Raw genomic sequence first — 26,056 nt, 5'->3', positions numbered from 1 at the left:
CGTCTTCCCGCCCAGCCCCCTGCCTTCGGGCAAAGAAGGTGTCCAGCCCGCATCCTCAATGAACCTACCAAGACAGTAGAAGCCTCCATCTGAGGCAGAGCTAAGTTGGTCTGCACATGTGCTAGACCCACTTGCTTCCTGAGAGTGTCATCGCCTTGGGCTTTATCCTGGTCCCACCCCTTCTAACATCCACTGAACCAGCCTAGTGAGGGGGATAGAAACAGAGGATCCTAACTCTTCCAACCTTTATCTTGGTCAGGAACCCCAGAGAAGGCTACTGTCATTTTGATTTAGGGATAGCATGTTTTTATTAGCCTAGGCAAGAGATTATGTTCCACCCAAACCACCCCATACAGGGTGGAGAGGCAGTGTGGCTTAGTAGAAACACTGCTCTACTGCCCTGGGGAACGACTTCTGCTCTGCTCCTTGCAAGTGGGACGGTGGACCTTGTGCCACTCATACAACCTCTTGGAGGCTCAGTTTCCTTTTTTTTTTCTTTTTAAAAGATTTTATTTATTCATTTGAGAGAGAGACAGCGAGAGAGGGAACACAAGCAGGGGGAGCCGGAGAGGAAGAAGCAGGCTCCTAGCGGAGGAGCCTGATGTGGGGCTCGATTCCAGAAGGCCGGGATCACACCCTGAGCCGAAGGCAGCCGCTTAATGACTGCGCCACCCAGGCGCCCTGGAGGCTCAGTTTCCTAATCTCTATAATGGGAGGGATAATGGCTCCTCACAGGTTTGTTGTGCAAATGTCTTGAAAACTCCTGGTGCCACGCAGATACTGTTCAGCTCTGTGCTCCTCCGGCCGCTGAATAGAAGCGGTAGCACGTAGTCTGATTTGCAATGTGGCGAATGTCCATTTCTCTCCTTCCTGGATCTCCAGCATCTAGAACAGCTCCAAGCACACAGTTGGCAAAGAAAATTATTTGTTGAGTGAATGAACAATGAGTTCATATTATTCCTAGTATTTCAATAGCCAAATGTCTTCAACTTAGCCCCTTTTCATCTCAGAGCTGATGATTTGGGGGCGCCTGGGTGGCACGTTTGGTACGTGTCCGACTCTTGGTTTCAGCTCAGGTCTCGATCTCAGGATCGTGAGACGGGGCCCCATGTCAGGCTCCACGCTCCGTGTGGAGTCTGCTTGAGATCCTCTCCCTCTGCCCCTCCTGCTCGTGCTCTGTCTCCCTAAAATAAGTAAATAAATCTTTAAAAAAAAAAAAAAGACTGCATTTAAAGAAGAAAAAGGCTGATGATTGATCTTAGTGAGTGTTGGTTGGGCTTCCATGGCCTGGAATGTAATAAGACTTTGGCTTTGGTCAGGGCTGGCTATTGAAATCAGCAACATCAAACCAGGCTGCTTGGTATAAGGGTGAGTTCAAACCACTTGGGATGTGGCGCTACTATGTGCCAGTGGGGCCCCCACATCCCATCCCAGCAGACATCAGAAGACAAGAGGAATATGTTGGCCAGGTAAGGCGCAAGTCCTTGGCGGTGGGCAGAGCCATGGCATGGTAGCCACACATGTTTAATGGGTGCCGAGATCCCTGCATCCCGCGTCTTGGTCAGTGTGCACAAATACCCCATCAGGCACCTGCTTTTTGATCCTCCTCCTTTTTAAAAAGATTTATTTATTTATTTATTTATTTGACATAGAGTGAGAGAGAGCACAAGCAGGGGGAGCGGGAGAGGGAGAGGCAAGCTGTCCCCTGAGCAGGGAGCCCCACGCGGAGCTCGATCCCAGGACCCTGAGATCACGATCTGAGCCGAAGGCAGAGGCTTCACAGCTGAGCCCCCCAGGCACCCCTGGATCCCCCTATCATAGGTGAGGTCACTGAGCCTCAGATGGGTTAAGTCACTTGCAGAAGATCACCAGCCATTAAGGGGAGGAGCAGGATTCAGAGTCCAGACTGACCTTAAAGCGTGTCTCTTTAACTGCTGCGCCTACGCCGAGCCGTCCTGCAGAACCCAAGAATCGGAGAGTCACAGATGACGAGCGCTGGATGGCCCTGGCCCGGATGCCTCATTCTGCGCAGGAGATCCACGACCATTCCCAGATTATTGGACACACAGGGGTCTACAACCCAGGCTCTTACCTTCAAAGCGTGCTCTGTCCCCAGCCCTCCCAGCCCCCCTTCCCGCTGCCTGTAGCTAGGTTCCCACTGGCTCACGGTCCTTCCCAAGGCAAGGAAAGTAATTTAGAAGGGGCTGAAATTCAACGTGGTCCCGCGCACACCATCATTTCTCCTGGAGACCGAACAGATGATTCCCTCGCACCATGGGGACTTGCAACATGAATAATTTAATAAATGGGTTGCCGTGGTGGATAGTAAAAACTCTTAATCTGGAAAGCTTTAAAATTTCGATATGTTTGCACCCATCAGGGACAGCTGAGACCGGAGCTGAGGGGATGAACTAGCTCCAGGGTCCTTCCCCTCATCAGACTCCGTGGCCCCCTTTTCTAACAAATGTAACAGCCTCTATAATTATCCTGAAATGAGATTCCTAAAAATGTAAACCACCCACACAATTTCAAAATTTAATTTAAATTCTATTTAATGCCTTAGTAATAACAACACAAAAGAAGAAGTAAAAGGATAGACGGACACATACATACTTACATTCAGTTACCTGTTCAGTCTGGAAATGCCAACCTCCGGAGCGTTACACTGAAAGACTCAACGAGAAATGTTTGAGTCACCATGCAGATTCACCATGACAGCCAAGCTACCCATGCAAACTGATATCCACGTGGTGTCTTCTTGGCGACTCTATGACCAAGAGCAGAGCCACCATCGGTGAAGTGATTTTCCAAAGCAGAGAACGATGCTTAGTAAAGTGCAGGCTAAAATCAAGTGCAATTTTCCCTCCATGTTCAGAGAAGGGGTATGTCTAGAATATTCGATCTATGTTAAAAACCACATAAAAGTGCTTTGTGTTTCTAGGTAATATGGAGTTAGAGTTTCCAGGCTCAGAAAACGATAGCTCAGGTTTTCAGTACATGAACGTCCAGAGAAACATTGGGAAGACAGGTGGGATAGAGGACAATTCATTATACAGGACTGTCCCATGCACTGCAGGACATCTGGCAGCTGTGACCGCCCCCCCCCCCCCGCTCCCCCGCAAACAAAAGCACTCCACAAGTTTTCTAAACAATTCTGGGGGGAGGTGGTATTACCCCTTTGAGAACCACTGCATTAGATAACCTTTCAGGTCCCCCCCCGCTTCCAGCCCCAGCATGTCAAACATGTATGGAGGATTCTGGACCACAAGGCTTTGAGCTGGGCCATGGGACCATTGTGAGGTGGAGTGGGGGGGATTTGGAGAAAGGGGAAACCCTGTCTCTGTCCTGTGTGGTAGCAGACAGGGAGGGGAGTACTGCGAGCAAATGAAGCGTGGAGGTCCCCGGGACTCAGCATGCGTGAGCCCTGGGCCTGTGAGTTTTACTCACCTTTGCGACCTCGCCCCAGCCCTGGAACCGGGCAGCTCCTTGTTGCTCGCTGACTGAGGGAGAGGCAGTAAGCCGAAGGCTGCGGAAGCTGCCGTCTCATGTCACAGAGCTGCCTGAAACGAAAGGAGGGGTTTTGGGATGGAAACATTCTTTCAGTGACAGCTATTGACCAAGAACACACTACAGCTTATGTGCCAAGAATGAAAGGGGGGCCAGAAATCTCCGTGACTCGAAGAGCCAGTGGATCAAGGAGAGCAGGAAGGGGCCCTGAGATACCTTCCTCAACACACACACACACACACACACACACACACGCACACGCACACCCCTGGCAGGCCCCTGTGTCTCCCAAGGGACACTCTCCTCCGTTCACACAAGGCTGTCCCCCAGGCAGCCAGTCTCCTGCCATGTATAGGCAGGTTCCACTGGACTGGCCACGGTCCTCCTGCCATTTACAGACCGGGGCCAAAGTCAATCCCCTTCCAGCCAAGAAGCACCTTCCATGCTCCCAAGGGGCAGCAACCAATCCCAGGCTTGACCAACCTTGAACTTTTCAGGTAGAGGCTGTTCTGGCCAGAGGGAGGAGAAAGCCCTTCTTGGATCATCCGCTGGGCAGAGCCACGCATACTTAGGGCAGCCCCGGGGGGGTGGGGGATGTATGTTTGGAAAGGCTATTGAAGGATTAAAGTAGCCATGAGGGAAAGCATCAGAACTCCGCTGTACCTTCTCACGTTCTCTCACGACGCAGTCCCAGTTTTATTTTGAACTACACGTGTGAGTGGGGGTTGGGAGGCGCTACAAGCCTTTCGGGGCTCAAAGTGAAGTTCTTGCCGTGCTTAACGGTTCAGCCGTGGGGGGCAGACTGGCTACCTCTTACTAGCTGCATGACCTTGGACTAGCCGCCTCTTCTTTGTGACTCCGTTTCCCCGACTGTGAAATGGAATGATGATTATAGTACTTACCTCTTTGTAAGATTGTTGAGAGGATTAAAAGGAGTTACTATCCAAAACGCATATAGAGCAGTACTAAGCATGTTGTAAGTACTGCACGAGCCTTCGCTAGCAGCAGTACTCGTCAGTAGTATTGTCACTAAACGTCTTCCTCCAGCCCGAGGAGAGAAGGTGGGACGAGGGCGCCGCTGTATACGCCCGGACCTGCAGAGCAGTCAACAGCGCTTGAGTTCCTGAACCCTGGGTTAGGAAGGCTGAGAAGAGAAAGCAAGAGCACCCGTGGGCAGGAGGAGCTTAAGAATGCTGGGTTTTCCAGGCCCTCTTTCCCTCTTCCAGGAGGGCCTGGATCTTGAACACTGAGGACCGTAGGCTAAGAAAAGTGACTGGAAGAATCCCATGCCTGGGCAAGTAGGTCAAAGCTGGCGAGGGGTTGCTGGGGATGTAAGGAAGGTGCTGGGTGCCAGACGCTGGGCTGCCTGAGGCCAGCATCCTGTGCGTCTGCGTGTGCTTGCCTGTGTTCGTGCGTGTGTATGTGTGCCTGTGCGTGTCTGTGTGCGTGCACGTGCGTGTCTGTGTGCATGCATGTGTGTGCGTACACTGCGGGCCTCCCGCATGGTTCCTGAGGTGATGGACTTCAGAGCAGGTCATCTCTCTGGTTTTAAGGAGCGAACATTCATCTGGGGCCCTCCCAGACTGTGATGACCTTGTTCTTCCTAACTTCTGGTTCCGCTCAGGTAATCTCTGGAGAACTGGATCCTTTATTCAACAGGTCAGAAGACCCAACCTTGTGCCAGGCGCCACTAAGAGGAACTGAGACTGTGACATGTATTGAGATCCTACTCTGTGCCAGGCCCCATTCTGAGCATATTGTATTTACCATTCATTTACTCTTTTTTTTTTTTTTCAAGATTTATTTATTTGAGAGAGAGAGAACCAGGGAAAGGGGCAGAGGGAGAGGGAGAGAGAGCCTTTTTTAAAAATTTATTTTTTTAACTATTTTAATTCAATTAATTAACATATAATGTATTATTGTTTACAGGGGTACAGGTCTGTGATTCATCCATCTTATATGATACCCAGTGCTCATCACATTATATGCCCTCCTTAATGTCCATCACCAAGTTACCTCATCCCCCCACTCACTTCCCCTCCAGCAACCCTCACTTTGTTTCCTAAGAGTCTCTTAGGTTTGTCTCCCTCTCTGGTTTCATCTTGTTTTATTTTTTCCTCTCTTCCACAATGATCCTCTGTCTTGCTTCTTAAATTCCACATATCAGTGAGATCATGTGCTAATTGTCTTTCTCTGATTGACTTATTTCGTTTAACATAACACCCTCTAGTTCTATCCATGCCGTTTCATTTTTTTTTTTTTTTTTTTTTTTTTTTTTTTTTTTTTTTTATTTATTTGACAGAGAGAGACAGCCAGCGAGAGACGGAACACAAGCAGGGGGAGTGGGAGAGGAAGAAGCAGGCTCCTAGCAGAGGAGCCTGATGTGGGACTCGATCCCAGAACGCCGGGATCACGCCCTGAACCGAAGGCAGACGCCTAACGACTGCGCCACCCAGGTGTCCCTATCCATGCCGTTTCAAATGGCAAGATTTCATTATTTTGATGGCTACATAATATTCCAGTGTGTGTGTGTGTGTGTGTGTGTGTGTGTGACATCTTCTTTATCCATTCATCTGTTGATGGACACCTGGGCTCTTTCCGTAGTTTGGCTATTATGGATATTGCTGCTGTAAACATTGGGGGGCAAGTGCCCCTTGGGATCACTACATTTGTATCTTTGGGGTAAATACCCAGTAGTGCAATTGCTGGATCGTACAGTAGCTCTATTTTTAACTTTTTGAGGAACCTCCATACTGTTTTCCAGAGTGGCTGCACCAGCTTGCGTTCCCACCAACAGCATAAGAAGGTTCCCCTTTCTCCGCATCCTCGCCAACATCTGTCATTTCCTGACTTGTTCATTTTAGCCATTCTAACTGGTATAAGGTGGTATCTCATTGTGGTTTTGATTTGTATTTCCCTGATTCTGAGTGATGTTGAGCATTTTTTTTCAAGTGTCTGTTGGCCATTTTGATGTCTTCTTTGGAGAAATGTCTGTTCATGTCTTCTGCCCATTTCTTGATTGGATTATTTGTTCTTTGGGTGTTGAGTTTGCTAAGTTCTTTATAGATTTTGGATACTAGCCCTTTATCTGATATGTCATTTGCAAATATCTTCTCCCATTTTCTGTCAGTTGTCTTTTGGTTTTGCTGACTGTTTCCTTTGCTGTGCAAAAGCTTTTTATCTTGACGAAGTCCCAATTGTTCATTTTTGCCTTTGTTTCCTTCGCCTTTGGAGGCGTGTCCAGCAAGAAGTTGCGGTGGCTGAGGTCGAAGGGGTTGCTGCCTGTGTTCTCCTGTAGGATTTTGATGGATTCTGGTCTCACATTTAGGTCTTTCATCCATTTTGAGTTTAGTTTTGTGTATGGTGTAAGGAAATGGTCCAGTTTCATTCTTCTGCACGTGGCTGTCCAGTTTGAGGGAAAGAGTCTTAAGCAGATTCTGTGCTGCACGTGGAGCCCGACCAGGGCTCAGTCTCACGACCCTGAGATCATGACCTGAGCTGAAACCAAGATTCAGACGCCCAACCACCCGAGCCACCCAGGCGCCCTCACTCATTTAATCTTCAGAGTAATCTTATGAGGTAGCTCTCACTATTTTTATCACTCTAAGGGAGGAAACTGAGACACAGTCACTTAATAACTTACCCAAATATACACAGCTTGGGACAGAGCTGGAATTTGGACCCAGGAAATGTGGCTCCAGAGTCCAGAATTCATGATCTCCACCCCCCAGTCTCTGCCACATGGCTTTGACCCTCCAGGCACTTGGGAGGTGGGGGCGGGGGTAGGGGTGGAGGAGGGGTGAACAATTAACTAGGAAACTCCAAGAGCCACTCCCAAGTCCAAGAGTGAAGCAGAAGGCCTCCCAGGAGAGCAACCAGCTTCACCACCAGGTTCCTGCCCTTGGCGGCTCCAATAGAGGACTCCTCTTGTTCCTCCTCCAGCTTCTGCTAGATTCCCGCCCCATCCGAGTTTTTACCTTTGTCCATTTCCTGCTAGAGGAAGAGGGGGAGGGTATAATAATCACCTCTGCTGCCAAGGCGACTCTCCCTACCCACAGATCCCATGGCAAAAACACTAGCCCTTCTTTTGCTGTGTCTTCGTGGATCAGGGAGGAGGGAAAGACCCAGGCATTGGTGTGGTTGCTTTTTTAAGTTCACACAAGCACTGTTTTCTAGAACTGGCAGTGACAAGCATGGAGTCACCTGTCCCTTTAACCGTATGTGGCAAAGAAAGGGGCCTCATGGGTGGTGAGCACTGCCCCTGTAGGAAGGAATCCCCAGTCTTCATCAAGATCGCTGGCATGGTCACCATCAAGGAAAATTGCCTTGGTGGCCCTTGGGTCCTGTTGGCTTTTGATTCCAAACTGCCTTTTCCAAGTGCCCTGAGACTTCGAAGCATCCCACTTGCTTTCTGGTTTGCCATCCCACCTAGAGTCCCCACTCCAACTGTATGAGTGAGAGTTTGGGTTGCAAGCAATGGAAACCAACTCTGGTCAACTTCATAGGGAAGATCGTTTATTGGAAGGGTACTGAGTTCCCCACAGAATCAACAGGAAGGGCAGAGGCAGGAACCAAGGATGGCAAAGGCTTGTTCAAGCCCATTACTGGAACAGTGAGTCTGGGATGCTGTCTGAGCCACCACTGCCACTGACCCTCCGTGGCCGTGCTGTGCCCACCCCCCCGGACACCTAGCAACTCTCCGACCCTCAACTTCAACACCATTGCCACTAATTATCCCCGATGGACCCTTGAGCCTCTGTATGGCCTCTCTAGATTCTACGTCCCGGGCGGGCACCTGTAACTGACTGACCTAAGCCGCGGCTAATATTCTAGATGTCACGAGTGAGAAAAGCAGCTCGTTCTCCCACATCTGGCTTCCATAGTTGGAAGGGCCTTGCTGCTCATCTGTTTCTTTATTTCCCCCCAAATAGAAAGGGGCTGGGGGAGGCAAATATAGAAAAACCTGCCCTTCTACAGATTCCCTTGAAGGGGAGATCTTTGTGGGATGGAGATAGGTAGCCCAAGCTTCTCCCATGGTTTCTCGGTCACATAAACAAATAGATTTCCATTTCAGCTAAGCTACTTTAAGTATTGTCTTTGTCACCCGCAGCCCAAGGCATCCCCGTTGTTGTTTCTACCTCCCTACCCGTGGTCCTCAACCAGGGATGGCGTCACCCCCCAGGGGATGTTTGGAAATGTGTGGAGTGTTTGCCATTTAGTGAATGTTGACTAAGCACACTGAGCATCCTGAAAGGCACGGCACAGTTAAACACGGTGAGGACTGTCCTCAGCAGAATGCCAGTGGCGCCACTTTGGGAAACATGGCACCTGCATCGACCATGACCAACATCATTGATCGGCCTCTGCAACTCAGTCTTCCCACTGAAGTTGGCTGTGGCTTTATTATCTTGACACAGTGCAGAGCCACGACCCGTTCATCACAGTTGGCAAAACCACACGTCGGCCATTCTACAAGACGCGCTCCTTTTTTCCAGCTAAGGAAACTGAGACAAGGAGAGAAAGCATAATTTAACCGAGGCCACACAGCTCAGTCTAGAATCCATTCTCTGGCCCCAGCTAAGGGCTCTTGCCACGACATTCTGCTGCCCTTTCTCTTTTTACTGAAGCAGACTTGGACAGTCTAGACTTGCTTTGAAATGTTTCCAGAAACCTCTCTGAGAGCTTCCTGGTGAAGGCTCACAGGTTCAAGGCGGGGCCCTGGGCACCAGGGTGCCACCTGCAGATGCCAAGGTGAGAGAGAGAGGCTGTGTGCGGAAGGGGCTGAACTTTGTGGGAAAAGCTAGCACCCAGCAAAAGGAATAAACAGAAAGCTGAAGTCTCACGGCGGGGGGGGGGGGGGGGGGCCTGCGGATGATTTGCAGAGAATTGGAGCAGTTGCTTCAACCAGATAATCACCCAGGAACTAATTAGCACCTTCCTTCCAAGCTCAGCCCTCTCGGGGCAAGAGGATGCTCAGTGGAGAAGAGAAACCCATTAATTATTTTATCAGGATACGCCGATAAGCACCCAAAAAAGGTATTGCTCTGAGCCTCGCAGTTAATTAAAGAGGGCTGCAGGGTGAAAGGATGTGTGTCTCGCCCTGGAGGACAGAGCACTGGCTTTGGTCCTGGGCGGTGGCCCAGGGCCCCAGACCAAGGCCAACTAAGGGCTTCTGGCCCCTGAGGGACCCGCCCGTGCAGCTCAGCGCCCCCAAACCTGGCGTCTTTGGGAATCACAGAATCTACTGGCTATAGCACCACAGTTCTGCCAACTGGGGGTGCGAGGGGTCCCGAGGGAGGCGCTCTGCTCTGTTTCCCAAGACTCCCTACAAACAGCACCACTCGGATCTGACATGGTGTGTGCATCTTCTCCCTGGGCTTATTATTGTGCCCATTTTGTGGAGGAGAGAGATGAGGCTCAGAAAACATCACGCGTCTCAGCAGGGACCTCTCGGGTAAGGAGAGGCAGAAGCCCAACTTGAACCCCGACCTCCAGCTGGAAATCCTGAGTTACGCGCACGCTCTATTCTTCTGTGGGATCTGGACGCGCTGGCTTCCAGCCAGGCAGACCTGGGTTCTGGGCCTGGGCTCCTCCTCTCCTTAGCTTTCTCTGAGCCTCGGTTTCCTTGCCAGTGAACTGGGGCTACCAGCACCTGCTGAGATGCCCATAAGGAGTATATGTCACAAGAGGACACGAGTAGATGACCTAGCGCAGAGCCCGGTACCCGTAATTTTAAGTCTCAAAGGCAAAGGCTTTCAAACTGGTTTTTAGCTGCAAAAATTTTAGTTCAAATGCAATCTTACAAAGATGCGCAAATAGCTAAAAGCAAGACTTCTCTGGAGGGAGGTTGGTGGGCGGCTGGGCCCCTCTTCCACCAAAAGACCTGCTGAACACCCAGAATTCCTTAGCACAGACGGACAACCTGGATTTGAGAGAAGCAAGACACTGTGAGATCTTAGGGGCCCCTGAATTAATGTCCCATTATTAGAACAAGTGGTGTCCTTTATCCCACAGTGGGAGTTAATGACCCACCATCAATGGCCCACGCATTGAAGCTTTTCTCCCAGAAGGGCTAATGGATTTACACAAGCCCCTCTTACCTTGTTCCCAGAAGGTTACCTGGCTCAGGAAGGGGGGACAGGAGGAGAGCATAATCTGCATAAAAGGGACCAAACCCATGACCTTGCACCCACTGCTATACTCTAACCCCCCAGGCTAGACAGCCAGGCATCCATTTAGACAATAGTAACATTGCGTGTAGACACATTCGTTTCAGGCCTTCCAGGAAAGCAGAGAATCACACTCATAGTTGTGTTGTTCTGCTGGGTACTCATAAAATAGCCTGGAGAGGGTGGAATGCCTTAAGAACAGTTCCAAAGGCATGAGCCAGGTCGGAAAATACTGAGGCCTGGATCCCAGAAAGTAAAACGCAGTGAGAACACACCCTGACTCGTCAGAGGACACGCAGGGGAGAAGGCATCACCGGCACAGCTGAACAGGAAGTTTGCCCAGCCGCAGGTAAATGCTTGTGCGTTTCTTTTGTTTCGTGGACGTGGCCCAGAATCAGTAGCCAAAATGGGCCTTCGGGGAGAGCAGGATTGAGGGGACGGGAAAGGGGCCCTTGTCGTGGATGCTTCCTTCCGCAAATGTATCCGTAGTTATCATAGACGCTGTTCTAAGCCGTGGAGAGTTGAACTCCTGCGGCTGCCCTCTCCTCTGGCAGGGTGGCTGCTCAAAATTCAACCAGCTCCGGCCGAACGCCCACACACCTGCCTCTGTGCCGCTGCGGCTTCGGTGCCCCTCGGTGTTGCTCCACTGAGTCCTCAAAACTGCCCAGCAATTCAGGGACTCTTGTCCCAATTTATGGACGTGGAACGGAGGCTCAAAGAGGTCTGGGGCCTTCGCCATGGCATCACAGCTATCGGGTGGCCGGGATTCGGGCGCAGGGCCATCTGAGGTTAAGTGCAGTGCTCTTTCAAGCCTTCTTCATGAAAGCTTTCCAGAGAAATCCTACCTCTGTCCAGCCATCCTAGATACTGCCCAGTAAGACAGCCTGGCAGGCCCAGATAGCCTAGAAGATTCAGCCCAGAGGGACATACTAAGAGAATGGGGGAGACCGGAGTTCTAGTTGGTTCTAATTTTAGCTAGCTCCCTTCTCTCGATCTCGGTGTTCTGGTGTGTAAAGTCGAGGGAGTGGCCCTCCCAGCCACTTCCTGCCCTGCCCCCTCCACCCTGTGACTGCCTGTGCGTATCTGAAGGCCGCTGTGCTCGGTTCTGGGTCTCAGTCTGGTGTGTTGATGTGTCCACGGCTCTTCCTGCCCGTGCTCGTCCTGTTCCCGGTGAGGGGCACTGGGCCTGCTTCCTCCATCCCCCTGAGCTGTCGCTGCTTGCCTGGGAGGTCGGGGGGCAGGCTGCTTGCCTGGGAGGTCGGGAGGCGCCTGCCCCACCCCTCTGGGGCAGTTAGGACAAAATCCAGATGCTGGAAGGTGGCTCGGCCCCCTGGTGGCTGCGGAGGCGGCACCCCCCACCCCCACCCCTTGCCTAGGCTGAGGCTGGTGGCTTTCTCCAGCTGCCCTCTTGAGTAGTGTCCCCCGACAAAGGAACTCGCAAGCTATTTTAATGAAAAAGTACATGCACTCTGCCCTGTGCTCATTTTTAATTTCCTGATGTGGGTGGAACAGCGTGGAAATTGTAGCGTTGCTAAAAAAAGAAATCACCCGGTGAGGTGGTATCACAACTCCCCAGATGGGTGAGAATTGTCAGGAATTCCAACACCGTTGCTCAGACTCAACACTCAGCTGTTCTCTCGAAGCGTCGTCCACCCCCAAGCTGTTCTCAGCAGTAGCGGAATTGCTGGATCAGTGCGGACGAGGGTGGTGGTGAGGAGGTCATCTAGTCCAGCAGTTTATTAGCAAAAGGAGACACTTGGAGGTGCGGGGGGTACAGTACAAACAAAACAGCCATGGCCCTTTGCCCACATGAGCTTAGCATCGAAAGGGGAGGAAAAGGACAAAAAACAAATAAAGTGACAAATATGTCATCTCAACTTGGGAAAGAACTAGAAAGGCAAAAAGCAGAGTGGGGTGATGGAGAATAAAGGGGTGTGTAATGGGGGGGGGCTCACGGAGAAGCTGCTAGTAAAGGCAAGATTGTCAAGGAAGCTTTATTTGAGTTAAAAGGCAAAGAACCAGCTGGGCAAAAAGCTGGGGAAAGAGCTCGAGGCAAGGTCAAAGCCTTAAAACAGGGGTCAGCAGACTTTTTCTGTAAAGGGTCAGATCGTACACATGTAAGGCTTCACTGCCCATAAATCTCTGTATTGCTGATGTTCTGATAAAACTTTATTTACAAAATAGAAGCAGGCACTGTTCTGCCAATTTGTGCCCCCAAAACAAGAAAGCACTGGGCACATGTCAGGAAAGAATGAGGCTGGCCACCAAGGAGCCAGGAGGGAAGTATCTTCAGGTAAGGCGATGACAAAATAGGGGTCAGGTATGGAGGGCTTACAGATCAAGAGAAGGAGTTTGGGCCAGATTCTAAACACACTGGAAAGCCAGGCAAGGTTTTAAAGCAGCCAAAGAGACATGATTGGATTTGCACTTGTACAAGATTACTCTAGCTGCTGTGTGGAGAAAGAATTGGAGAGAGGAAAGACAGGAAGCAGGAAGGCCCACTTCCCATCTACTGCAATCGTCTCGGGAGAGATCCAGAGGGCCTGGCCTCCAGGTGGGGCGAGGAAACACGGATGACTTTGAGATCGTGTGATTAGGAGATAGAATCCACACACTGGGTGTTATACGCGAGTAATGAATCATGGAACTTTACATCAAAAACTAGGGATGTACTGTATGGTGACTAACATAACATAATAAAAAATTATTATAAAAAAATTGAAAAAAATAATTGAATATTAAAACTACTACTTGGAGGGGTGCCTGGGTGGTGCAGTCGTTAAGCGACTGCCTTTGGCTCAGGGTGTGATCCCGGCGTTCTGGGATCGAGCCCCACATCAGCCTTCTCCACTCGGAGCCTGCTTCTTCCTCTCCCACTCCCCCTGCTTGTGTTCCCTCTCTTGCTGGCTGTCTCTCTCTGTCAAATAAATAAATAAAATCTTTAAAAAAAATAATAAAACTACTACTTAGAATTAAAAAAAAAAAGAATCAACATGATTTGCTGATGGAGGTATGTGGGGCTGGGGAGCTGGGTGCCCTCAAGTATAGTGCCCAGGTTCCAGGCTGGAGCAAGTGGGTGAATCTACTGAGCTGTAGAAGACGGGAAATGAGGGGTCTGGGGTCAGGGCATCGATCCAAGGATGGAGGTCAAGAGTTTAATCTCAAATGTGGAAACTTGAGATGCTTGTGAGGCTTCCCAGGTGAGAAGACCAATAGCAGGAACTCAGAGGAAAGGTTCCCTGGGTCGAGACAACACGCCTCCCTCCCTGATTCGGATTGGTCCCCTCTACCCTGGGCTTCGGTTCTTGCCTTGGCTCTTAGCTGTCCCAGTCCCAACCACAGGATGGCCTCCCCACCATCTTCAAGCTTCACTGTCACTGCTGTTCCCTCATCTGACACTGCTGGATGACTCTCCAGGGATAAGGGTCAGGCTCTACCCAAACTTACTTCCATGACACCTGCCATGTCAGGGACTACAGCGGCTCCAGAGTCTAGGGCCAGCCCACCTAGACCCCTGGAGTCTCCGGCTTCCCCATTGCTGCCAGTGACATAACCAGAGAGTGCAAAGGACTTTGTACCACAAGGGGCAAACTTGGACCAATGTGAAACAGGAGCTGGGAAGGAACTGGCAGATACACTGTTTATCTTCCCCCCTCTGACATTTCTGAGATGCGACCAGCTCCAAATACAAGATTCCACCTTGTACTTCCTTCCTTCCCTCCTTCATTCCCATCTCTCTCAGTCCATCTTCCTTGGGATTATATCCTCCAATAAACCATTAGCTCCTGAGCTTTGCCTCAAATTCTGTTTTATAGGGGCCTGGGCTACTCTAAGGGGTTTAGATGTTAAATATGGTAAGCATCACTTATTTATTTCATGGACATTTGCAAAACACTTGTTATATGCCAGATATTGTTCTATGTGTCTTACAGATATTAACTCATTTTATCCTCAAAACAATTCTATGAGGAAGGTATTATCACTATCCCCATTTCACAGATGAAAAAACTGTGACAGAGTTTAAGTAGCTGTATTGATTAGTGCTTTCCAGGAGAAACGTAATGCAAGTCACATGTGTAGTTCTAAATTTTCTAGCAACCGCACTAAAAAAGGAAGAAGAAACAGGTGAAATTAACTTTAATAATGTTTTTATTATTATAGCTCAATATATATCAAGTGTTACCAATTCTAACATGTAATCCATATTAAAAATTTTCATGGGATATTTTACTTTCTTGTTTTCACATTATGTCCTTGAAATCCAATGTGTATTTTAGACTGACAGCTTGTCTCAATCTGCTCCAGCCACATTTCAAGTGCTTACGAGCCACTTGTGGCCAATGGCTACCTTACTGGACAGCGGAGAAATAGATGGTATTTTGCCTTGGGAGCGAATGAGAGTATAAAGAAGAGCGTCCCCTCAAAACTTGTCTGGCATTCCTGAAGCTGAACAAAACTATGACTAAAGACTGTCTTTTCTCAGTAAGAGGACAGAACCAAGTAAGTGAGGGTCATTTCCTCATTAGCCTCAGTTCTTTGATAATTACTCTGATACATCTGTCAACAAGAGCTGACCAAATGTATAGTGAATACGTAGCAAACAAATGTTACAGAAAATACCTCGCAAACAGGTGTTCGTAACTCGTTTGTATTTTGCAAGCACATGCTAATGCTTGAGGGTTTTATACGCACACAATTAAATGTGGGTATTTTCTACTGTTAAAATTGTTCCCCTCGTTCGTGTGGTTGAAATAAACTTTCAGTCGAATTCAGTTTCAGTTTAGGTGATGACTTGCTGAATCCATGCCAGGCACATGCTGAGTGCTGGGACTGTAGCAGTAGACAAAATGGTTGTGGTCTCCACTCTCAGGGGGCCTGCAGTGTGGTTGGAGAGCAAGACCCGCAGTTCATATGCAGTGACATATCAGTGTGACGGGAAGGGTGGGGCACTGGGAGAGCAGGTAGGAGCGACACCCGACCTGGAATCGAAGGTTAGGGAAGAAGTGATGCCAAACTAGGACCCAAACCATGAACAAGAGTTAATTAAGTGACAGGGGGGTGAGGGCGAACAATGGAGCCCAGGTATGGTGCAGGCAGACGCAAAGCCTATGCAAAGGCCAGATGAAGAGGGCACGGCACGCTTCCCTTCTATGCGGTATTAGAAAAACAAAGTGAACAGACAAGCAAAGCAGCAACAGACCCATAAATACAGGGAACAAACTGGTGGTTGCCAGCAGGGAGGGATGGGGGGATGGGCAAAATGGGTGAAGGGAGGGGGACGAGTAAGTCAGGCGATGAGCTGAGGGGTGCAGCCCAGGGAATGCCATCAGTGGATTGTTACAGCGTTGCGTGGTGACGGACGGTAGCTGCACTTGGGTGAGCACGGCGTAAGGTACAGAGCTGTGAATCCCTGTTGTACACCTGAAACTAGTCTAACACTGTGTGGCTGCGGGACTTCAGTGAAAAAGGAAAATAGCATCATCTAAAAAGAGAGAGGGAGGTTGAGAGAGAGCAGGACACATTCAAAGACCTGAAATCAATTCAGGGCAATCGGATCAGAAAACAAGGTGGGGCGCAGTGAGAGGCGAGGCTGAGGAGTTAAACAGGTGACAGGGGGGAGGACAGGAACTTCCACTGACTTCGATGGCATTTCTCAAAGTGTGGTTCCATTGAGTGCATCAAATGCGCTGGAAAGACATCTTCAAGATGAGAGTTTCTGGGCTTTTTCTAGGGCTGGGTGGGGTTTGGGAAGCACAGTGCTATTTACTTCTGTATTTGTTTGAAACCTTCCTTTATAAAATGGTTTTGTTCAAATGAGTTTCTATGACATTCATTCATTCACTCATTCATTCATTCATTCATTCGACAACATTTGCCAAGCACTTACTATGTGACCAAAGAGGACATTTTATGCTGAGTAGGGATCTCCTCAGAGCGAGCCACAAAGCCTGGGACAAAGGGATCTTTGGAGGTAACTTACAGTCACCTGTCACAGAGGTCATTGTTAAGATCTCTTTTTAGTCGATTTTGTTTCTTTCATTTTTTAATTTTTTTTTTTACAGATATTTTTTTCAAGTAATCTCTACACCCAGTGTGGGGCTCGAAGTTACAGCCCCGAGATCGAGAGTCTCACACGCCACTGACGGAGCCCGCCAGGCGCCTGCCCCGTCTTTGTTTCTTTTAAAGGATAAGGAGTGCACAGTGATTTTGCCAAATCCGAGGAGGCCGATAGCTCCTCTGGACAATGATCTGTCAAACCGATCAGGGAGAATTGCAGAAAATGTGCACAAAGCTGTGGAGGGAGAAACGGATGTCAGATGAAGTTCAGTGTCTTCACGGTTAGGACTGGCGGCCCGAAAGAAAATAGACCCACACAGCTTACGAGCCGATGAGCTCTGAGTCACAGCGACAGGCCAGGCAAGGCTCCAGGAGGCATCCCACACGGTTCCTGCAGAACTGACTCCAGAGCCCATAAGGCCAGATCGGAATGTTAGCAGGTAAAGCCCTGGCAACCCAAAAGGAGCCAGGCTGAGAACAAGCTGGAAGGTTGCACACTGCCCCATACCTTTAATTCTGAGTGGCCATCAACTGCAAGACATACCATTAATTTAATAACAGACTTGGGGGAGACCCTCTCCCATGAAATGTACACCCTGATTATAATATACATCCAAACTTCGTAGACACCAAATGGTTAAAAAAAAAAAAAAAAAGCAGCTGTCCCCTGAGAACCCATGTTATTTATTGAGACCCTACGTTGTTGCCTCATCCCTTTTAACCTCATTTTAATCGAACAATCCTCTGGGGAAACACAGGTTTGATAACTAGCCTCTAGCCTAGGGTTTCCTGACCCTAGTAAGCGACAAAGCTGAGTTTCCAATTCAAACTGAGCTGTCCAAGGACATTGCAGAGGGTCATCAGGCAAAAATAGTAATCAGGAAACCACTTTCCAGACCCTCGGCTTCCACAGGCCCTCTTTCCTAAAATGGAGTTGCTTGCGAATAAGAGAATTCACACACTGGGGCTCCCCCCGCTTTACAAAAGAAGGGGGACCCGACCTGGGGGAGAGTTGCTTGGAGAATTCCAGACCCGCAGGGCCTGCTGCCCTCCTGTTCTGGTGGTTGGAGGAATAGCAATTTTCATTTAATAACTTTGTTCTTCTTTCCTCCTACTTTTATCAAAGACTGCACACTCTTGAGGGAGGGTCCTATGAAGGCAAAGAGAAAAAGTATTCACGGCTATGATGGTTTTCTCCGCTTATTCAAATGTCATCAAGAAAATACTCTGAAGCCTTAAAAATATATCTGGACAGAAGTGTGTGGAGGAAGTAGGATTAGTAACACACGTTCTAGGAGATAAAAGGATGTAAAGGTTCTAAATGATAAATGAGATTTTTTTCATACATTTTTAAGTGGATCATAGTGGGTATGAAATCATAGACGGTATAGTCATTGGGTGTTATATTTCACTGGGTAAATTTAAAAGTGTGATGTAACAGTTAGTTTTAAATATCAATATTTACAATACGCCAGAAATCACACCCTTTGCAGCTATTTCAACTTAGATAAACAATTTTTAGGTTTCATTTTTAAAATGTGCTGGAGGCAGGGAGTGAATAATTTTAGGAAATTATGTTAGGGGTACGTAAATGAGCAAGCAAAGTTGGAGGCTGCTGCCCCTGCCAGTCTGATGAAATGTTGTGCTTTTTTGCAGTTCTCTAAACCGGCCCTTAGGACCTTCTCAATACTTGGGTAATAATTACATCAAAAGGCAACGAAGATGTGGGGGGAGGAGGGATGGGGAGACATTGGTAAATGTTTCAGTTATGAGTAAGTCCTGGGGATCTAATGTACAGCACGGTGACTGTAGTTAATGATATGGTATTGTACACTTCAAATTTGCTAAAGGAGAGCTTAAATGTTCTCACTAGCAAAAGAAAAAGGTAAAAAACAAACAAACAAACAAAAACAATGTTGGGGCACCTGGGTGGCCAAGTCAGTTAAGCATCTGCCTTCGGCTCAGGTCATGATCCCTGGGTCCTGGCAAAAGCTCCGAATCAGGCTCCTTGCTCCTTGCTGAGCGGGTAGTCTGCTTCCCCCTCTCCCTCTGCCCCTGCCCCCCCCAACTCATGCTCTTTCTCTCTCAAACAAATAAATAAAATCGTAAAAAAAAAAAAAAAAAGACAATGAAGAAGTAACTTCCTCTCCCCCCCACCCCCGAACTCCAGGAAGCAGGTAAGAGATCTATATTGATTGAATACCTATCAAAGGCCTGGCCCTATGAGGGACTTTGCATCCATCAGTCTCTACTGCTCATGATGGGCTCTATTATCTCCATTTTACTGAGGAGGAATCAGAGGTTCAGAGTGGAAAGGCGTTGCTACTGCCACTTACAGCTGCCTTATGCCTTGTAGCTGGTAAGCGCCAGCACCAGGATTCAGCTCGGTCTTAACCCAAAGCCAGTGTTTCTTCATGCCACCATGCTGCGTTTAGGAATCAGAGAAGAGTCTGGGTCCACACTGGTTGTTTCCTTTCTCTGCCACACGACCCTGCCCAATTCTTTCCTCCAGTCCTCATCTCGTTTCCCCAGGACAGGGGCATGGCCATCCTCTAGCGTTGGGGCAGAAGGCTGGAGCGTTAGTTGGCCAGCTTCCAAGAGAGCTTGGCCAGGCCCTCCTCCCCTCCTCCCACTTCCCTCTCTGTCCAGGCTCCACAGTGAGCCCCAGACTTACTCCTCCAGAGCCACAGTGATCAAAGGAAGCGAGAAAACAGTGGCGAGCCAGAACCCCTCAGACTTGCCGCTGAATGGGGATTTCGGTCGGATGTTGAGTTTACCTGGAATGCCCCTGCGCTATTTTGGGAAGGCAGACATCCTATGGAAACAATGAAGTGGAAAAGAAAACAGCTAAAGCAAACTCCAGAAGCCCAGTTGTTGCCAAACCAGCCCCGTGCAGCCTGGGAAGGCCCTGGAAGCCCAGGTCAGTCCTGCAAAAGTGTCTGGTTTACCAGCAGGAAATGTGAGCTAGAGGAAAGGGTCCCTTTGACGTTCCCAACAAGTCGAGGACAGGATGGAGAGACCCTGGGAGCAGCCTTCAGGTAAGAGAGGAGCACGACCTAGCCCGAGTTGGAGGTTCTGCTCTCCCATTCATTAGCTGGGTGCCCATAGTCAAGGAGCCTCGTCCAGAAGATGGACAGAGTCATAATGGTTGCCCCAGGGTTTCTGGAAGAAGGCGGATGAAATGGCGGGACCATAAGATATCGTGCGACACTGGCTGTTTCTGCGTGGTCTCTGAGGGCACTAGTTAGTACTGCATAACCTGCGATTGTCCTTCAAGTTTCTTAAAGGATCAGGGAACACAGCCACCTCATGCACGTAACTTCTCCAGGAGCCCAGAGAAGACGCATGCTCCGTATTATTCTCTTCCCCACCAAGGTTGGGGGAAACTCCTCGCGGCGGTAGGTCTGAGTCAGTGCATGGCTGGAGCAAACAGGATTCACTGTCCTACAAATGCAAGTTGAGAAATGTCAACATTGATTCCAGGGGAAAATTTTTAACTCCTGGCTTGTGTGACAATCCTTTGGTCAAAAGGCCAGAGAGGAGGAGTAAACACAAGGAAAGCAGCTTTTAAAGGAGATTCGGAGCTAACGTGGAAAAGCCAGACAAGGTTGGTGAAGATGTGGTGCTATCAGAACCGTCCTCCGCTGCTGGCGGAAATGTAAACTGGCGCAGCCACTTGGGCCAACAGTCTGGCAGCTTCTCGAGATGTGATACATGGAGTTACCACGTGACCTGGCAATTCCACTCCAAGCACCGACCCACAAGAAATGCAAGCGTGTGATCACATGAAAACTTCCATGAATGTCTTAGCAGCAGCATTCCTAATGGTTAATAAGTGGGAACAACCCCATGTCCGTCAACCCATGAATGGATAAACGGAAGGGGTACATCCATACAATGAAATATGAGTCATTCAACAAAAAAAGGAAGTTCCGGTGTATGCTACAACACGGATGGTTTGATTTATGTCAAACGTCCCAAATAAGCAAATCCATAGAGACGGAGAGTAGGTGAGTGGTTTCTAGGGACGCAGGGGACAGAAGATGGGGAGTGACTGCTGCTGGTGTGGGCTTTTCCTTTGGGGCCAGTGAAAATGGTTTGGGTTTATATAGCGGTGATGGTTGCACAATTCTAAATCATCTGAAACAACTGAAATGTACACTTTAAAAGGCTGAATTTTGGGGCAGCTAACTCATAGCTCAATAAAGCTGCTGAGAGGGGAAGACAGCGGGAGAGAAATCTCAAGTCCAAGATGTGGAAAGTAAAGGACCAAAAGAAATCAATGACGGCTTGCTTGATGAGAATTCTAGAGTGTAGGGAACAATTATCTGGGGGGAAAAAAAGAAAGTTTACAGATTGAATCAGTGGGGAGAATTTGTTTAGCGGAAGAGAAAAAGAAATTCCACAGAGGGAGGGACTGAACGGAAGATCCCCGTGGATGGTTTGATTTTGCTTTGTAGCCTGGGAGCTCCCCATGCATATTATATGGTATTCTGGTTCTGAATGGACCCTGCAAGACATATTTATGAGAGGTTAACTGGGAAGCTGTTGTGTGCTACATGCCTTTCTAGCTCTGTAGGGGGAGAGGAGCTGAGTCAAACGTGGGCTGAGTCCCATGAGAAAAGTGAGTGGCTCACCTTTCCCCCCAATGTCCAGATCACCTGCCTGCCTCCCCCATCCCACAGACAGTCAGAATTCCAGCCCCTCCTCCAACCTCTCTGCCCAACCCCTGGGAATTCTGCAGTTGCATTTCTTTCAATCTAGTTTGTTTCCAGTGAATTCTTGACCCTCATAAGTCTGTCCCTGGTAGCGGCCACCTGCTCTCCATGTGGCTTCACCCCACACATGGCACGTCCCTGCATTCCCCAAAGAAGCACAAGACTGCTGGTGTAACTGACTTTTACTGTTTGGTAGAAATAGGGTGGATGACGGCAGAGTGGAGGAGAAGGACAAGCTTAAAATGGAGGAGAGGCCACCACCGTGCAAAGTTCCCTTGGCCAATCCTGGTTCAGGGACGCTCTCACCAGCCAGCCCTTCAGGTCCTCATGGCTCCACCCACTGTAGCTGTTTTGCCAGAGATCTATCTTCTTCCTCTCCCTTCTTCTCTTCTCTTCTCTTCCAGACTCTGCCAGCTCTCCAGACGAAAGGCCCGAGCCTCTTTCCTTTGGAGCTTCCAAGGATCCTTCCCACATTTCTATTACGGTATTAAATGGAGGCATTTAACCCACTTTTTCTCCAATCTTCCTCTACCCAGCCTTCTGCCCAGAGTCCCTTGCTCCCACGCTGCCCCATGTCTCACTCCTTCCCTCTTCGCAGTATCCCAAACTCTTATGTTCTGAATGAAGACAGAATGCACCATCTCTTTCCTAAAGCATCTAGTGGAGCTGGCCAGAGAACATGCAGGAGCCTGTAAGCCCAGGAGCTTGGCCACCCCATCCTGGAAACAGACCTCTGTCTGCCTCTGTCCCCTGAGCCCTGAACCTCCGCCCTCACTGCGCTGGGGAGAATATGGCACCTTAACCCTGAACAGCCCTTTCATTATTCTGCAGCAGGTGTGTGCCAGCTGCTGGGAGGGAGCAGGTCAAAATTATAAGCCAGAAGCTTGGGGTGTTTGAAGTGTTTTCCCAATCCTTGTTTCCGGGTCCACAGCACTGAGCATATACCAAATTCCAAGCTAAAAGGGTCGGCTCTGGAGTCTGACTACCTGGGCTCGAATCCCAGCACTGTTCTTGCCACTGCGCAATCTCGGGCCGGGGGGGGGGGGGTGGTTCTTATCCTCTCTGAGCCTCAGTTCCCTCCTCTGTAAAATGGGGGTAGCGAAGGTAGCTGCCCCCACCGTCGTCAGTCTTTAAGGCAACACGAGTGAACCACGGTGCCTGACACAGGGCCTGCGGTAAGTAAACACCAACGGCTCCCATGAAAGAAAAACCAATCAAATCGGTGGTGATTTACACAAATGGTAAAAGATCCCGGCTGCCTTGGTCAAGGAGGCACTCCCGGAGGCAAAGTTTTAAGAGTTGAAGAGGTCGGTATCGGACTCACACCGGCTCAGCCGCCTGCAGAAGCATCCACCAGCACCAGACTCTCTCCTCCTCGCTGTCCAGGAGCGCGCTGCTCTCCCCAGAGATCCACAGAGCGGACGCGGGGGAGGACATTGTTCTCCAACAGGCCTGGCCCTGGCCCAGCTGGGGTGAGCGCTTCCCTTCCAGAAGCCAGAGTCCCGAAAGAGAGTTAAAAATCAGCTGGCAGTGGTTGCCGAGAAAAAGGCGTTGAGCTTCCCCAGCGTGAGCAGACAGGGCACCTGGGTTATTAATTAAGCAGCTCACGTTTGCATGGCGTCGAGGACAATTGTCAAGTCAGTAGCTGTCAGCGTTGAACAGTGTTTGTGCATCTCCGTGACTTGTTGGCAATGGGGGCCAGAGAGGCCCTCCAAAGTCAATTTTCTGGAGCCTGGAGGCATGATTGACAAGCATCTTGCACTTTACCTAGTTCTACCCTGCAGCTCCCGAGAGGTTCCAGAAAGTCTTAGTTTCACTGGTTTCTCACCTGAGTCTGTGACATGGGTCATAGGCTCACTCCCTCTTCCATCACTGGACAAATCGAGGGGCAGAGAGACAAAGCCTGAAACATGGTGTGGCGGGGATCCAGAGGTCCAGAACCCCCCAGATGCGTGCTACTGTGTGTGGTCAGCCCAGCACACCTCTCCGTGCACCAGTCTCTGCGACCAGATGGAGGCATGACTTAGGGGTAGGCCGGAGGTCGGGAATGAGGATGTGATTTACTTCCACCCGTGGGGCCCTCTAGGGACGAGGCTTCCGGAGAGGGCTGAGGCTGCTACAGGGGGAGTAGCTGGCCGTGCTGACCCGCACCAGGGTCAGACGATGACCAGCATGGTGCCTGGATCTGCTCAAGGTGAGACTTCCCTTTTCATCTGCCTTTTAAATGCCATTCTTTCCAGTTACTGCCCCTAATACGGGGTATTTCATAGACTAGCCCACTACAGTGGACCCTGCATAGCACCCTGTTCTAAGCATGGACTAGCCCTCTCTCCTCTGCCCCTACTCCTGCCCCCTGGTCAGAACAGAAGTGGTCATGTTTGCACAGTGTGGCACTGTCCCTATGGTTACATTGGTCCAGATACAGAATTTGACCTCAGACAGGAAACAAATTAAGAGAGGATTTATTTTCTTTCCAGAGTTCCAATAACAGGTAAAACTTGTAAGTTGTGGGCAGTCATCCTCGGTCATGAAGATTGGGAGTAGAGAAAGCAAAGTAAGAATAAAGTCAAATCATCCTGAACTGGAATCCCAGCTCCACTACTTACTGGCTGTGTGTCTCTGGGCAAATTAGTTAGCCTCTCTGAGCCTGATAAGCACACTGATACTCACCATATGGGATTGCTGCAAGCCTTAAATGAGGATGTACTTCAGGAGCCAAACAGTGGAAGGCAATCAGCAAATGGTGATCCTCCTTGCCTCTTCCTCCCTTAGCTTCCAAGATGGGGCAAGATCTGGGCAGTCAGGGTGATGGGGTCCTGATCCATGGTCTATACACAAGACAGGAGTTTAATAGAGCCCAAACCTAGGCTTTGCTAGCGCACGTGAACATAGTCATAGAAAGGTTTTAATGTGATTCAGTTGCAAAAGCACTTATAAGGAGCACAGAGGTGAGTACGATGAGGGTTATACTCTCACAGTAGCTCCTCATGACACACAAATTCCAGACAGTCAGCACGGGCCAGGCCCAGGACAGTGTGAAGGGACAATGCTTCCCCCATCAGTGAGAACCCCTTTGGACAGGGTCACAAAAACCGTGTCACCCTGCTTCTGCTGGAGTGGGTTGTGCTATTCCTTAGTGGGCTGCTGGCACAGTTTACCTGTAATCCCCAGAGGAGAACCGTTGTCTCTCAGCGCCTCCGATGCCCTGAAAGCAAGAGAAGTTACTAGAATGTGCTAGAGAAGAGAGGTCATGTAAAGACTCATAAACAGAGATAGCAGTGCCATCATGCTGGGAGGAAAGAGGTCTGGGGGCAGCAGTCAGCTGTGCAGGTGAAGGTGGTAGCAGCCTATGGTCAGGACAGACTAGTAGACTTTTTGTTTTTTTTTTAAGATTTATTTATTTGATGGGGGAGGGGCAGAGAGAGAAGGGGGGGAGTCTTAAGCAGACTCTGTGCTGAGCACAGAGCCAGACATGGGGCTCGATCTCACGACACTAAGATCACACTCGAGCTGAAACCAAGAGTCGGATTCCCAACGGACTGCGCCACCCGGGCGCCCCTCATAGACTCTCTTTAATTAATGACGGCTGGTATGTAATTCGCTGCTGTCACGGGTTAGGTCTGGTACTGCATGTTTTATTTGAACAGTCTTCTTTAATCCTCAAGCAACCCTACGGAGCAGGCACTAGTAAATCAGAAACTTCACAGATGAGAAAACGAACGCTCGGTTTGGTAGAGAGCCCTGTTCAAGGTCACAGCGCTGCAAAGTCATGGGGCCAGGACCCTAACCCCGGTCTCCAGGAGTCCCTGAGTCCCCATTTCGGCACTGCTTCCAGTACTGAAGCTGAAGAATCCTCGGGAGTCCGCCGTCAGGGACGCACAGGTGCTGTGCATCACCTGGGAGCCCGCAGGCTTAAAGCCCCACCAGACCCGCTGAGTTAGAATCTGCATTTCAACATGAGCCCCTGGTGCTCGGTCTGTACCTTCCAGCTTGAGAAGCCCGGCTCTGGGTTCGACCGTCATTTCTCACGTGGTTTTTCTCCAACCCCTAGTGCTCCAGGATGTGAACAGGAATGAAAACGTTTCACCGTCAAAGGAGTTTAGGAAAAAGTGAGTTGAACAAAACCAAACTGGCCTCTTTGTTATTGGTTCTCCGGGAGCCTTAAACAGGTTGGTGTATTATGACGTGCTAACTGGGGAGTCGAGTTCACAGTATTCCTCAAACTTATTTGAACTTTGAGACTTTTTTTTTTTTTTTTTTTTTGAGAGGCAGCTTGAAAAACTAGCGTACCCACTAACTCACTTTGGGAATGACTGATTTAAACCGACTGCCTTAGAGCACAGCTGTGTAAATGAGGTCAGGAGACGCTGTTGATTGGCCCAAGGTGGCCGTGACCGGTGGCTGGGCTGGGCCCGCGGGCAGGCTTGCAGACGCTGGGTGCCAGGCTATTTCCAAGGTCCTGTGCTGGGAGGGCCACAGATGAAACTCCAGTCGTGACCCACGTGCCTCCTCAGCTCTTTCCCCCCGGTCATGAGGCAGTCACCATGCTCCATGCTCAGCACAGCAAGAGGAGGATGGAGTCAAACAGGCTAACGTGTGTTCAGA

General features: G+C 49.5%; 1 long non-coding RNA gene across 2 annotated transcripts; it reads right to left on the bottom strand.

Annotated features, from left to right (window-relative positions):
* Positions 1-507: 507 nt before the first annotated feature.
* On the bottom strand, positions 508-3,561 carry LOC123799628 (uncharacterized). 2 transcript variants are annotated; one of them, XR_015725298.1, is made up of 4 exons: positions 3,448-3,561; positions 2,618-2,767; positions 1,912-2,024; positions 508-1,184 (listed from the first exon to the last, which is right to left on the bottom strand). It is a non-coding gene; the product is annotated as an uncharacterized LOC123799628 (long non-coding RNA). The 2 variants fall into 2 exon arrangements; XR_006781665.2 differs by having other exon boundaries at positions 508-2,024.
* Positions 3,562-26,056: the final 22,495 nt, after the last annotated feature.

Source organism: Ursus americanus, chromosome 7 (assembly GCF_024610735.1).
Source record: "Ursus americanus isolate L20-20 chromosome 7, mUrsAme1.1.p, whole genome shotgun sequence".
Classification (NCBI taxonomy): Eukaryota; Metazoa; Chordata; class Mammalia; order Carnivora; family Ursidae; genus Ursus; species Ursus americanus.
Note: the sequence above shows the minus strand (reverse complement) of the source record. Positions and strands in the feature narration are given on the sequence as shown.